Source organism: Theobroma cacao, chromosome 5 (genome assembly GCF_000208745.1).
Source record: "Theobroma cacao cultivar B97-61/B2 chromosome 5, Criollo_cocoa_genome_V2, whole genome shotgun sequence".
Lineage (NCBI taxonomy): Eukaryota > Viridiplantae > Streptophyta > Magnoliopsida > Malvales > Malvaceae > Theobroma > Theobroma cacao.
Window position 1 is genome coordinate 36,916,620 of NC_030854.1, and position 13,662 is coordinate 36,930,281.

Here is a 13,662-nt window from a genome sequence, read left to right on the forward strand (position 1 = left end):
AAAAGATGTAATTATCATCAAATTCCCTCAATTTTAAATTTTTAAGGGAAAAAAGGGAGAGAATGCATGATGCACAAAGTGGTGCTATAAGAAGCTTTACACCATCATCCTCGTATAAACTCCAGCTGTCTCAGCAGCAATATAGTGAACTTCACTCCTAAGTTGCAATGACCTCATTATAATTACAGTCAACCTTTCTATTGTTTGTTCAGCAGCATAGCATGACCTTCAAAATATTCTTGATGCAACAGATGCAATACAAGTATGTGGCAATTTACACAAAAAAAAAAAAAGAAACTAAAAATTCTATGAGCACAAGGTATGAACCTCGTACAAAACCTATCACTTGAAAGTGACAGGCTGTTTATTAAGTGGAAAAGCAATCATTGGTGTCCTAGGTTGTTGATAGAAAAACATATTCGGGACCCATTACTCACGCAAAAGACGGTGAATTTGTCGTCACATGGTTGCTTCCTCCAATATTGAAAAATTCTAAACTTTTGCTCATACCTAGCGACCGCATATATAATAACTAATATCCTGGGCCTTCTGCAGTTACTTGGTTTCAATATCACTCAAGTATCCTAACACCCTCCTCAAATAACTAAGTGCTTCCTAGTTCCAACTTCTCAACTAAGCTCCTTTCTAATAATAAATAGATAGAAATTGTACGCAACACAGGAATAGATCAACTATGCCTAGTTTAACACCAGTATCAATGCCAGGCATTGAGGTGGATGAATCTGATCTCATACAGTATAATAGAATAACATAAGGGAACATCCTAAATATCCCTGCCACCAACATTTGACTACCAGAGCAACGGAAAGAACACTTGGTAATCTATTTTAATTCCTTTACTGGAAAATTTGCTCCAATCCTAAGAGCTTCTATATGATGGGTTATCTAATTTCAGTTTTCTTTGTTTCTTGCTTCTTGAACGTCTTCGTTACACTTCCAGTTCTAAATATATTTACAGCAAAACAGAACCAAGGCTCACAAAAGCAAGTGGCATAATAAATTATTTCAATTATTTTACTTTTGCATATAGTAAACTATAAACAATCTGATATAATAATTAAGCATGCAAAGACAGAAGCTTGCTCCAGCTTATCATATCTACATCCATTAATTAAAGTGGGAAAAAAACAATTTCTACCATTAAGATTACTATTTTAATAATAAAAAAAAAGCCACCCCATTAGGCAAAGGAGGCATCTTTATCAAGAAAACTTAAAGTGGGTCAGTAACAAACATCAAATTCAATGGAAAAACAGCTAAAAAAAAAACAGAACCTAAGATGCAAAAGCTGAAATGCATAGTTTATGGAAGGACATTTTCAATAAACATATGGGGTCCAAAGCCATACATGTAAACAAAATCCCAAGAAGAAAGCAACGAAAAGACAGAGAGAGAGAGAGGAGAGAGGGTTTTGGGCTGACCTTGACGAGACTCTGTAAACATTGTACTGCAAATAATTATCTCCATGAAGGTTGTCCTTTTTTTGGTTTTTTTTTTCTTCTTCTGATAAAGGCCAAAGTAGTTCTTTGCTTTTTCTTTTGAGCAGCAATAATTTCTTTTTTAAAAAATAGGTGAGGAAAATATATTTTAATTTTTAAGAAACAGTATTGACGTAAGAAACTCTTAGTCGAGAAATAAAACTATTTAAAAATTTTAAATAAATTTTTATATTATTATTTTTATCAATTTTTTATATTTTATCTTACATAAAATAAATTTTATAATTAATAATTAATTAATTATTATTAATTATGATATTAATGTGATATTAGTGTAAATGTTAAAATATTATATGATTATGTTATAATTTCATATTAATATTTTATATTATTTTTATTATGAAAAATAATATTATTAAAAAATTAACAATTTTTAAACATTTTAAATATTAAAAAAATCAGTACTATTTACTAGTGACCTATTTAGTAATATATTTATAATAATTTAATTCAAAAAAATAGAAAAAAAAAAGAATAGAGGATGGACCTGTTGGGCTGGAACATTGGCTTTTTTATATTTGTGGAAAAGAGCAAATACTTTTAATTGTATTCTAGCCCAATTGGCATAGGATAGGGCTGACTCTCACACTAAGCCCAACAAACAAAATCCATGAGATGACCTATTCATCATTCAGTTTCAGCTCACTGCCAACGCTTCAGCCTTACTAACAAATTATGTTGCATCTGCTTTTCCTGGTATATTTCCAGTTACTATTGTGGGTGGAGCTTTAAAAATGGATGCCTTTGGGGCTTTAGCTTTACCCGATAAGGAAAATCTTATGACAAAGCCACCCCTATGTGGGCTAGAATATTAAAAATTTACACCACTTTCAACCAATAAGGATTTTTTTTAACCCAAACTTCGTTTTCAACCGGTCAAAAATCTGTTGGAAGATTGCTCGCACGTTTGTAAGTATAGGAAATGTAATTGCAGGGAATATGAACTCTTGACTAAAGAGAATGAAAAAGAAAGGTTTATATCCGGAACAAGGGTCATCCCCCCCCCCCCCCCCCCCCCGGTATCTTCTTCAAAGTGTATGACCTTTCAGCCCGTTGGCATGCCCTGGAAAAGTTTATTGCGTGCATTTTATCTTGCTCCTCTCAGTATCAGATATGTCAGATGGAAACTATATAGAATTTTCTTCCTTCACCGATCATGGGCAAGGAATTCGGGAGGGAAATGAAAAAAGGCAAAACAAAAGTTAACTCTTCAACCCAAAGTTAATTTGGTCTACGGTAGTTCATGGATAGCTACAGTGAAAGAAAGGCATGAAATTTCCAGGAAGAAAGGCGATAGGCGAGTATAAATGCAATGATCCTAGTTTCCCTTCCCATCGCAACCATAGTATTCTGGCCTTTAGTCATACTCTTTTTGACTTCTTGATACTTCTTTCTTAATTTCCATCTTGTTTTTCCTTCTGAACCCTGAAGAAGTTTTCGTCCTTCTGAAAAAATTTTAGTCCTTCATTCCCTATTGTTTAACACGTCTTTGAGATGTCGTAAACCTGGCGAACCAGCCGTGCCTGATGCAGATGATACCCCAGTGGCAAAACGTCAGCTGCGAAGGTGGCGTTCGGTTTTTGCAGCCATATATTCTGCCCGGATTCTTGTTTCTTTGTACAAGAAAGTTATCAAGGAGAAGCAGATCTTGCGTACTCTAACCTATATTGCCATTGATATCTGTGACAGCAACTCAATTGATGTTCACCTACCTTCTCTCTGTGTTAATCAAAAAACACTCACTGAGATGATAAGAGAGAAGAACCTTGATAACCTACGCAAACTTGGAGGAGTGAAACAGATTGCTGCAAGTCTTGAAACTGATGAGAAGGATGGCATCAGTGGCAATGAGGCTGATCTTGCACACAGGGTCGATGTCTTCGGTGCCAACAGGTATCAGAAACCACCTATCAGAAGCTTTCTTAGCTTTATTTTTGAAGCTTTTAAGGATACCAACGTTATCATACGCTCCGTTTGTGCTATACTCTCTCTGGGCTTTGGCATTAAGCAGCATGGCATAGAAGAGGGGTGGTATGATGGTGGAAGTATTATCTTTACCGTCTTCCCAGTTGTTATCGTATCTACCGTCAGTAATTTTATGCAAAACAGACAATTCGAGAAACATTTAAAGGAGAGTAGTGATAAAAGGGTGGAAGTAGTGAGAGATGGACACCGCCAATTTATATCAGTCTCTGAAGTTGTCGTGGGCGATGTTGTGTTCTTGAAAACTGGTGATCAAATTCCGGTGGATGGATTGTTCTTGGATGGACACCCTTTGAAGGTAGATGAATCCAGCATGACAGGGGAAAGTGACCACGTTGAGATCAATGGCAGCAACAATCCTTTCGTGCTTTCTGGTACAAAGGTGTCGGAGGGGTTTGGTTCTATGCTTGTCACTTCTGTTGGCATGAATACGGCATGTAGGGAGATAATGAGTTCCGTAAATCGCGACTTATATGAAGAGACTCTACTACAGGCTCGCCTGAACAAGCTAACTTCTTATATCCGGAAGATTGTATTGGCAGTGGCTATACTTGTTCATGCAGTTTTGCTCATTCGTTACTTCACTGGAAATACAAAAGATGACAAGGGAAACAAAGAATATTTTCAGGGCAAGACCAAGCTAGACGGCATGATGAACATTGTGGTGGATATTATATCTGCAGCCGTTACCATTGTGGCAGTAGCAATTCCTGATGGTTGGCCACTTGCAGTAACTCTGACTCCGGCTTATTCTATGAAGCAAATGATGGCTGATCATGCATTGGTCAGAAAACATTCTGCTTGCGAGACAATGGGCTCAGCCACAACAATCTGCACAGACAAAACGGGTACGCTTACTATAAATGAGATGAAAGTTACTGAGTTTTGGCTAGGAAACGAATGCATGAAGGATAGTATTTCCACAGAAATAGCACCTAATGTCCATGAGTTACTACAACAAACTATTGCTTTAAACACAACTGGTACTGTTTGTAAGCCAAATTCTAGATCACTTCCTGAGATTTCTGGTAGTCCAACCGAGAAAGCAATACTCTCATGGGCTGTATTAGATTTGGGCATGAGCGTAGATAACTTAAAGCAAGATTATGATCTCATCCAAGTAGCACCCTTCAATTCAGAGAAAAAGAGGAGTGGAGTTTTGATAAGGAGAAAGAATGAGAGTGCTACACACACACACTGGAAGGGTGCTGCTGAGATGATAGTGGCCATGTGCTCACAATATTATGATAGAAGTGGAACAGTTAAGGTTATAAATGATGAAGAAAGGTCAGAGATCGGAAAAATGATTCAGAATATGGCATTTAAAAGCTTGAGGTGCATAGCATTTGCACACAAAAGGATTCCGGAAGACAAAGAGCAGGTTTTGGGAGAAAGCAGACTCACCCTGTTAGGGCTGGCGGGTTTGAAAGACCCATGTCGTCCTGGTGTCAGAAGAGCTGTAGAATCTTGCATAGATGCTGGAGTAAACATCAAGATGATAACTGGAGACAACGTTTTCACAGCAAAAGCTATAGCAATTGAATGCGGCATTCTAAATCCTCATGAGGATATGAATGAAGCTGTAATTGAAGGTGTACAATTCAGGAATTACTCACCAGAAGAGAGAAAGGAGAAGATAAATAAAGTCCGTGTGATGGCCAGATCCTCACCATTTGACAAACTTCTGATGGTACAGTGTCTAAAGCAGAATGGCCATGTTGTAGCAGTCACTGGGGATGGGACAAATGATGCACCAGCTTTGAAGGAAGCAGATATTGGACTTTCCATGGGAATCCAAGGAACCGAAGTTGCCAAAGAAAGCTCAGATGTAGTCATCTTGGATGACAACTTCACCTTTGTGGTGACAGTTTTAAGGTGGGGTAGGTGTGTCTACAAAAACATTCAGAATTCAGTTTCAGCTCACAGTGAATGTAGCAGCCCTAGTCATGAACTCGATTGCAGCAATATCTTCTGGTGAAGTCCCACTGACTGCAGTCCATCTATTGTGGGTGAACCTAATAATGGATACCTTCGGGGCTTTAGCTTTGGCAATTGAGCGACCTGCCAATGATCTCATGACAAAGCCACCTGTGAGTCGATCCAAGCCCCTGATATCGAAAATCATGTGGAGGAACCTTATCGCTCAAGCCTTGTATCAAGTTGCAGTTCTACTGGCACTTCAGTTCAAGGGAAAATCTATCTTTGATGTGGACGAGAGGGTCAAGAACACGCTCTTTTTGAACACTTTTGTCCTCTGCCAAGTGTTCAATGAGTTTAATGCAAGGACAATAGAGAAAAAGAATATATTCAAGGGCTTGCACAAGAACGGACTCTTTCTTGGGATCACTGTGATGACTATACTTGTTCAAGTGGTATTGGTGGAATTCTTGAATAGGTTTGCGGACACTCAGAGGTTGAACTGGGGGCAATGGGGTTTTTGTATTGGATTGGCAGCTTTGTCCTGGCTAATTGGCTGGCTAGTTAAGTGGATTCCAGTATGAAGCATTTCTCTTCTCTGATCAAAGGGCTTTTACCTCCTCAAAAAGTCAGTCAGCTTTTCATTTATTTAGGTAGTAGGAATAACAAGAAAACCTTAGTCCTGTTATTGATCCAGAATTTCAATTTGATTCTTGTCAGTAGTTATCTAGGTTCTAGTTCCCCTTTAAGTGTTGGTTGTAAGCGTCTAAGTGAAAAATCAAGATACCACTTCTTGCTTATACATGTCTTAATTTCAAATAACATGTTTTCCACCTTATTATGCAATCAACCATGCTGAAATAAAATGCTTTCTGCATACAAATAAATTACTCATCTCATTAGCTTTCAATGGAAACACAATCCCATGGAGGTTAGGCTTCCCAATGTGGACTAATGACTAGTATATATAAAATTAAACCTTTTGTTCTCTAGTGGACACAACAGTATTGATATCGGCGTTATGTTTTCAATCTCGAATTTGTAATGCACTATTAATGTATATTTAAAATTATGAGCATTTATTTTTTAACATTTTCAATTTTTAAATTTATTTATTTACGAGATGACAACATTTGTTTTATCAATAATTTATAAAATCTATACACTAATAATACATCGAACACAAATCCTAATAAGTTGATAAAATTAAAATTATATTTTAACTTTGTAAAAATCCATTAATTAAATATAAAGATATGATTGAAGACCCAAAATATACTTTCTTTGAAAATTTATTGACACCAAAACCAAAAGGACATAAATTTCATATTGGAAATTAGAGTCGTACTAAAGACTATATTTCCTTCCAAATTTGGCTATAAATTGCTAAAGACAGAAAAGGAAAAATATGTCACCACCTCTTCCCATTGCCTTAACTTTGAACTTGACTAGATTTTTCCCCTTTGAGATTATTCCATAAGTCTTGTAGTTTACCAACTAATGTAAATTTCATAACAAAGAGCTGCACAATACTGTAGGATATTTATAATATTTGTAATCAGACTTCTTATTATATTACGTAATTTTTAATTAACATGATTTGAATAAATTTGAGACAAGATTCATTGATTGCGGGGAATGTAAGAACTCTTAACTAAAGAGAATGAAAAAGAAGGCATGAAATTTCCAGGAAGAAAGGCAATAGGTGAGCATAAATGCAATGATCCTAGCGTTTTCTTCCCATCACGACCCTAGTATTCGATCCTTGTTCATACTCGTTTTGACTTTCTGAAGACTCCTTCTACTTCTTTCTTAATTTCCATCTTCCCATGGCCTAGACTTTGAACTTGACTAGATTTTTCCTCTTTTGAGATTATTCCACAAGTCTAATAGTTCACCAACTAATGTAAATTTCATACCAAAGAGCAGCATGACACTTTGGGATATATACGATATTTGGGATCAGACTTTTACTATCTTATGTTCTTTTTCGTTAGCATGATTTCTGGCAAATTTCAAGCTGAAATGGGTATATTTATCAAATGACATTTTATGGGTCCAAAGCCAATTATCTGAACAAAATCACAACATGAGACAGACAGAGAGAGAGAGAGAAGGTTTGGGGCAGACCTTGACGAGACTCTGCAAACAACATTACACTGCAAAAATTTATCTACATGAAGGTTTTCCTTTTCTTTTTCTTTTTCCTTTTTTATGAAGGCCTAATGAGTTCTTTGCTTTTTTCTTTAGCGCAGCTATAATTTCTTTTTCTTTTTAAAGTAGGGGGAAAATATTTTAATTTTAAAAAACAGTATTGACATGTTAAACTTTTATTTAAGAAATGTCTAAAATTATTTAAAAATATTTAAATAAATTTATAAAACATGATTAGAAGTTATTACTAGTTTTATTAACTATCATTAATTAAAACATCATTTATCATTTTGTACTCACGTGATGTTAACGTGAAAGATAAAAATGTTATGTGGGTAAGTGATCATGCCACATCAACTTTTTACATCACCATTCATTACAACAAGTCAATAGGTCACGTTAACAATACATAATATAAAATGACAAATGATATTTTGACTAATAATAGTTAATCAACTGTTAGTTATGAGTACTTATTTGATTTAAAATAAAATGTATAAAAGTATGATTGAATGCAATAAAAGAATAAAAAATTTTTTGAATAATTTAAGATTTTTTTGAATATTATGCTTTTTTCACAAAATATACAATTTTAAGCAAAAAAATAGAACTTGAATCTTGTACTTAGCATGGGTTTAATCTCTAATATTTTTGTTAATATAATTCTCAAACTTTGAAGTTTAAAATGTATTTTCTCAAAATATTATATTATACTAGATTAATTTTCATTTAAAAAAATAGCACGTTTAGATACTTTTAGCATTAAAAAAATCAGCACTATTTTGTAATTACCTATTTAGTAATATATTTATAATAATTTAGTTAAAAAAGGGGAATAACAGAGTAGAGGATGGGCCCTTGGGCTGGAAAATTCGCTATTTTATATTCGTGGAAAAGAGCAACTGCTTCCATTTGTATTCCAGCCCAAATGCCATAGGATAGGGCTGACTCTTTCACTAAGCCCAACAAACAAAATCCATGAGATGGCCTATTCATCAGTCAGTTTCAGCCTTGATAATCAATCTTGTTGCATCAGCTTTTTGTGGTGGATTTCCACTTACTGCAGCCCAATTATTGTGGGTGGAGCTTTCAAAATGGATGCCTTTGGGGCTTTAGCTCTACCTGAGGAGGAAACTCTTGGGCTTCTGCAGGTACTTGGTATCAATAACGAATAACTTTTGCTCATACCTAGCGACCGCATATTTAATAACTAATATCCTGGGGCTTCTGCAGGTACTTGGTTTCAATATCACTCAAGTATCCTAACACCCTCCTCAAAAAACTAAAGGCTTCTGCAGGTACTTGGTTTCAATATCACTCAAGTATCCTAACACCCTCCTCAAATAACTAAGTGCTTCCTAGTTCCAACTTCTCAACTAAGCTCCTTTCTAATAATAAATAGATAGAAACTGTACGCAACACAGGAATAGATCGACTATGCCTAGTTTAACACCAGTATCAATGCCAGGTATTGAGGTGGATGAATCTGATCTCATACAGTATAATAGAATAACATAAGGGAACATCCTAAATATCCCTGCCACCAACATTTGACTACCAGAGCAACTGAAAGAACACTTGGTAATCTATTTTAATTCCTTTACTGGAAAATTTGCTCCAATTCTAAGAGATTATATATGATGGGTTATCTAATTTCAGTTTTCTTTGTTTCTTGCGTCTTGAACGTCTTTGTTACACTTCCAGTTCTAAATATATTTACAGCAAAACAGAACCAAGGCTCACAAAAGCAAGTGGCATAATAAATTATTTCAATTATTTTACTTTTACATATGGTAAACTATAAACAATCTTATATAATAATTAAGCATGCAAAGACAGAAGCTTGCTCCTGCTTATTATATCTACATCCATTAATTAAAGTGGGAAAACAACAATCCTTTCATGCTCTCTGGTACAAAGGTGATGGACGGATTTGGTTTTATGCTTGTCACTTCTGTTGGCGTGAATACGGCATGGGGGGAGATGATGAGTTCCATAAACCGAGATTTAGATGAAGAGACTCCACTACAGGCTCGCCTCAACATGCTAACTTCTTATATTGGGAAGATTGGATTGACAGTGGCTATACTTGTTCTTGCAGTTTTGCTCATTCGTTACTTCACTGGATACACAAAAGATGACAAGGGAAACAAAGAATATATCCACGGCAAGACCAAGCTAGACAGCATAATGAACTCAATGGTGAACATTATTTCTGCAGCAATTACCATTGTGGTGGTAGCAATTCCAGAAGGCCTTCCTTTGGCAGTAACTCTGACTCTGGCTTATTCTACGAAGCAAATGATGGCTGATCATGCATTGGTCAGACAACTTTCTGCTTCCGAGACAATGGGTTCAGCCACAACAATCTGTACAGACAAAACGGGTACCCTTACTTTAAATGAAATGAAGGTTACTGAGCTTTGGCTAGGAAAAGAATGCATGAAGGATAGTATTTCCACAGAAATAGCACCTAATGTCCATGAGTTACTGCAACAAGCGATTGCTTTAAACACAACTGGTACTGTTTATAAGCCAAATTCTAGATCACTTCCTGAGATTTCTGGTAGTCCAACTGAGAAAGCAATACATGGGCTGTATTAGATTTGGGCATGAACGTAGATAACCCAAAGCAAGATTATGATCTCATCCAAGTAGCAGCCTTCAATTCAGAGAAAAAAAGGAGTGGGGTTTTGATAAGGAGAAAGAATGAAAGTGCTACACACGCACACTGGAAGGGTGCTGCTGAGATGATAGTGGCTAGGTGTTCACAATATTATGATAGAAGTGGAACAGTTAAAGTCATGGATGATGAAGAAAGGTCAGAAATCGGGAAAATCATTCAGAATATGGCAGCCAAAAACTTGAGGTGCATAGCATTTGCACACACAAAGATTCCAGAAGACAAAGAGCAGGTTTTGGGAGAAAGCAGACTCACCTTGTTAGGGCTGGTGGGTTTGAAAGACCCATGTCGTCCTGGTGTCAGACGAGCTGTAGAATCTTGCATAGATGCTGGAGTAAACATCAAGATGATAACTGGAGACAATGTTTTCGCAGCAAAAGATATAGCAATTGAATGTGGCATTCTACATTCTCATGAGGATATGAATGAAGCTGTAATTGAAGGTGTACAATTCAGGAATTACTCACCAGAAGAGAGAATGGAGAAGATCAATAAAGTCCGTGTGATGGCCAGATCCTCACCATTTGACAAACTTCTGATGGTACAGTGTCTAAAGCAGAATGGTCATGTTGTAGCAGTCATTGGGGATGGGACAAATGATGCACCAGCTTTGAAGGAACCAGATATTGGACTTTCCATCCAAGGAACCAAAGTTGCCAGAGAAAGCTCAGATGTAGTCATCTTGGATGATAACCTTCACCTCTGTGGTGACAATTTTAAGGTGGGGTAGGTGTGTCTACAACAACATTCAGAAATTCATTCAGTTTCAGCTCACAATGAATGTAGCAGCCCTAGTCATCAACTCGATTACAGCAGCATCTTCTGGTGAAGTCCCACTGACTGCAGTCCATCTATTGTGGGTGAACCTAATAATGGATACCTTTGGGGCTTTAGCTTTGGCCACTGAGCGACCTACCGATGATCTCTTGACAAAGCCACCTGTGAGTCGACCGAAGCCCCTTATATCGAAAATCATGTGGAGGAACCTTATCGCTCAAGCCTTGTATCAAGTTGCAGTTCTACTAGCACTTCAGTTCATGGGAAAATCTATCTTTGATGTGGACGAGAGGGTCAAGAACACGCTCTTTTCCAACACTTTTGTCCTCTGCCAAGTGTTCAATGAGTTTAATGCAAGGAAACTAGAGAAAAAGAATATATTCAAGGGCTTGCACAAGAACGGACTCTTTCTTGGGATCACTGGCATGACTATACTTGTTCAAGTGGTATTGGTGGAATTCTTGAATAGGTTTGTGGCCACTCAGAGGTTGAACTGGGGGCAATGGGGTTCTTGTATTGGATTGGCAGCTTTGTCCTGGCCAATTGGCTGGCTAGTTAAGTGGATTCCAGTATGAAGCATTTCTCTTCTCTGATCAAAGGGCTTTTGCTTCCTCAAAAAGTCAGTCAGTTCACATGATATAGTCTTTTCATTTATCTAGGTAGTAGGAATAACAAGATAACCTTAGTCCTGTTACTGATCCAGAATTTCAATTTGATTCTTGTCAGTAGTTATCTAGGTTCTAGTTCCCCTTTAAGTGTTGGTTGTAAGCGTCTAAGTGAAAAATCAAGATACCACTTCTTGCTTATACATGTCTTAATTTCAAATAACATGTTTTCCACCTTATTATGCAATCAACAATGCTGAAATAAAATGCTTTCTGCAAACAAATAAATTACTCATCTCAGTTGCTTTCAATGGAAACACAATCCCATGGAGGTTAGGCTTCCTAGTGTAGACTAATGACTAGTATATATATATGACATTAAACTTTTTGTTCTCTAGTGGACACAATAATATTGATGTCGGCATTTTGTTTTTAATCTCGAATTTGTAATGCACTATTGATGTGTATATAAAATTATGAGTATTTATTTTTTAGCATTTATAATTTTTAAATTTATTTATTTATGAGATGACAACATTTGTTTTATCAATAATTTATAAAATTTATACACTAATAATACATCAAACACAAATCCTAATAAGTTGATAAAATTAAAATTATATTTTAACTTTGTAAAAATCCATTAATTAAATATATATAACGATATGATTGAAGATCCAAAAAATACTTTCTTTGGAAATTTCTTGACACCAATACCAGAAAGACATAAATTTCATATTGGAAATTAGAATCGTACTAAACACTATATTTCCTTCCAAATTTGGCTATAAATTGCTAAATACAGAAAAGAAAAAAATATGTCACCACCTCTTCCCATTGCCTTAACTTTGAACTTGACTAGATTTTTCCCCTTTGAGATTATTCCATAAGTCTTATACTTCGCCAACTAATGTAAATTTCATAGCAAAGAGCTACATGACACTGACACTTTGAGATATCTACAACATTTGTGATCAGACTTCTTACTGTTTTATGTATCTTTTTATTGGCATGATTTTGAATAAAGCCGATGTTTATTAATTGCAAAGAATGTAATTACAAGAACTTGAACTCCTGATTAAAGAAAATAAAATATTTAATAATTGTAAAAAATGTAATTACAAGGAACATGAATTGAACTAAAGAGAACGAAAAAGAAAAGTTTATTTCCTGGAACAAGGGCGGAACCATAAAATCAGCAAGGGTTCTCACTCCCGTGTGTCTTCTTCATCACTTTGCTTGCACAATTTATTGCTTTCCTTATCGAAATAATAATTATTATTATTATCTATCAATCACAAACAATGATCTTTCAGCCCAGTGGCATGCTGCATGCGTGCCCTGGAAGAGTTTTTTGCGTACATGCAACATATCTTGTTCCTCTCAGTGTCAGATATATCAGATGGAAACTACATTGAACTTTCTTCCTTAACCGATAATATGAAAGGAAAACGGGTGGGAAAAAAAAAGGCAAAACAAAAATTAACTGCTAAACCCAAAGTTATTTTCATCTACGGCAGTTAATTGGGAAGCTACTTTGAAAGAAGGCATGAAATTTCCAGGAAGAAAGGCAAAAGGTTAGGATAAATGCAATGATCCTACCGCTTCCTTCCCGTCACAACCCTAGTATTCAATCCTTGTTCATACTCCTTTTGCTTCTTTATTAATTTCCACTTCCCATGGCCTAGACTTTCAACTGGACTAGATTTTTCCTCTTTTGAGATTATTCCACAAGGCTAATACTTCACCAACTAATGCAAAGTTCATAACAAAGAGCTGCATGACACTTTGGGATATATACAATATTTGTGATCAGACTTTTACTATCTTATGTACTTTTTGTTTTAAGGCAATAGTTATAATTATAAAAGAGGAACATAGGTAAACCAGTGGCCTCAAAAAGTTTGTACAAAGCATCCAGCTGATGCCAAAAGGGAAACAAAAGTTCCTCTCCAACGGCAAAGCGAAAGGGCAGTGGGGGAATCACAAATCATAGTTACAAAAGGAGCAGAAAAAGTGAATT

The 13,662-nt window shown here is 35.9% G+C and overlaps 2 pseudogenes; both read left to right on the plus strand.

The window, feature by feature from the left end:
* LOC18600209 lies at positions 2,255-6,004 on the plus strand (annotated as a pseudogene).
* Positions 8,669-11,611, plus strand: LOC18507201 (annotated as a pseudogene).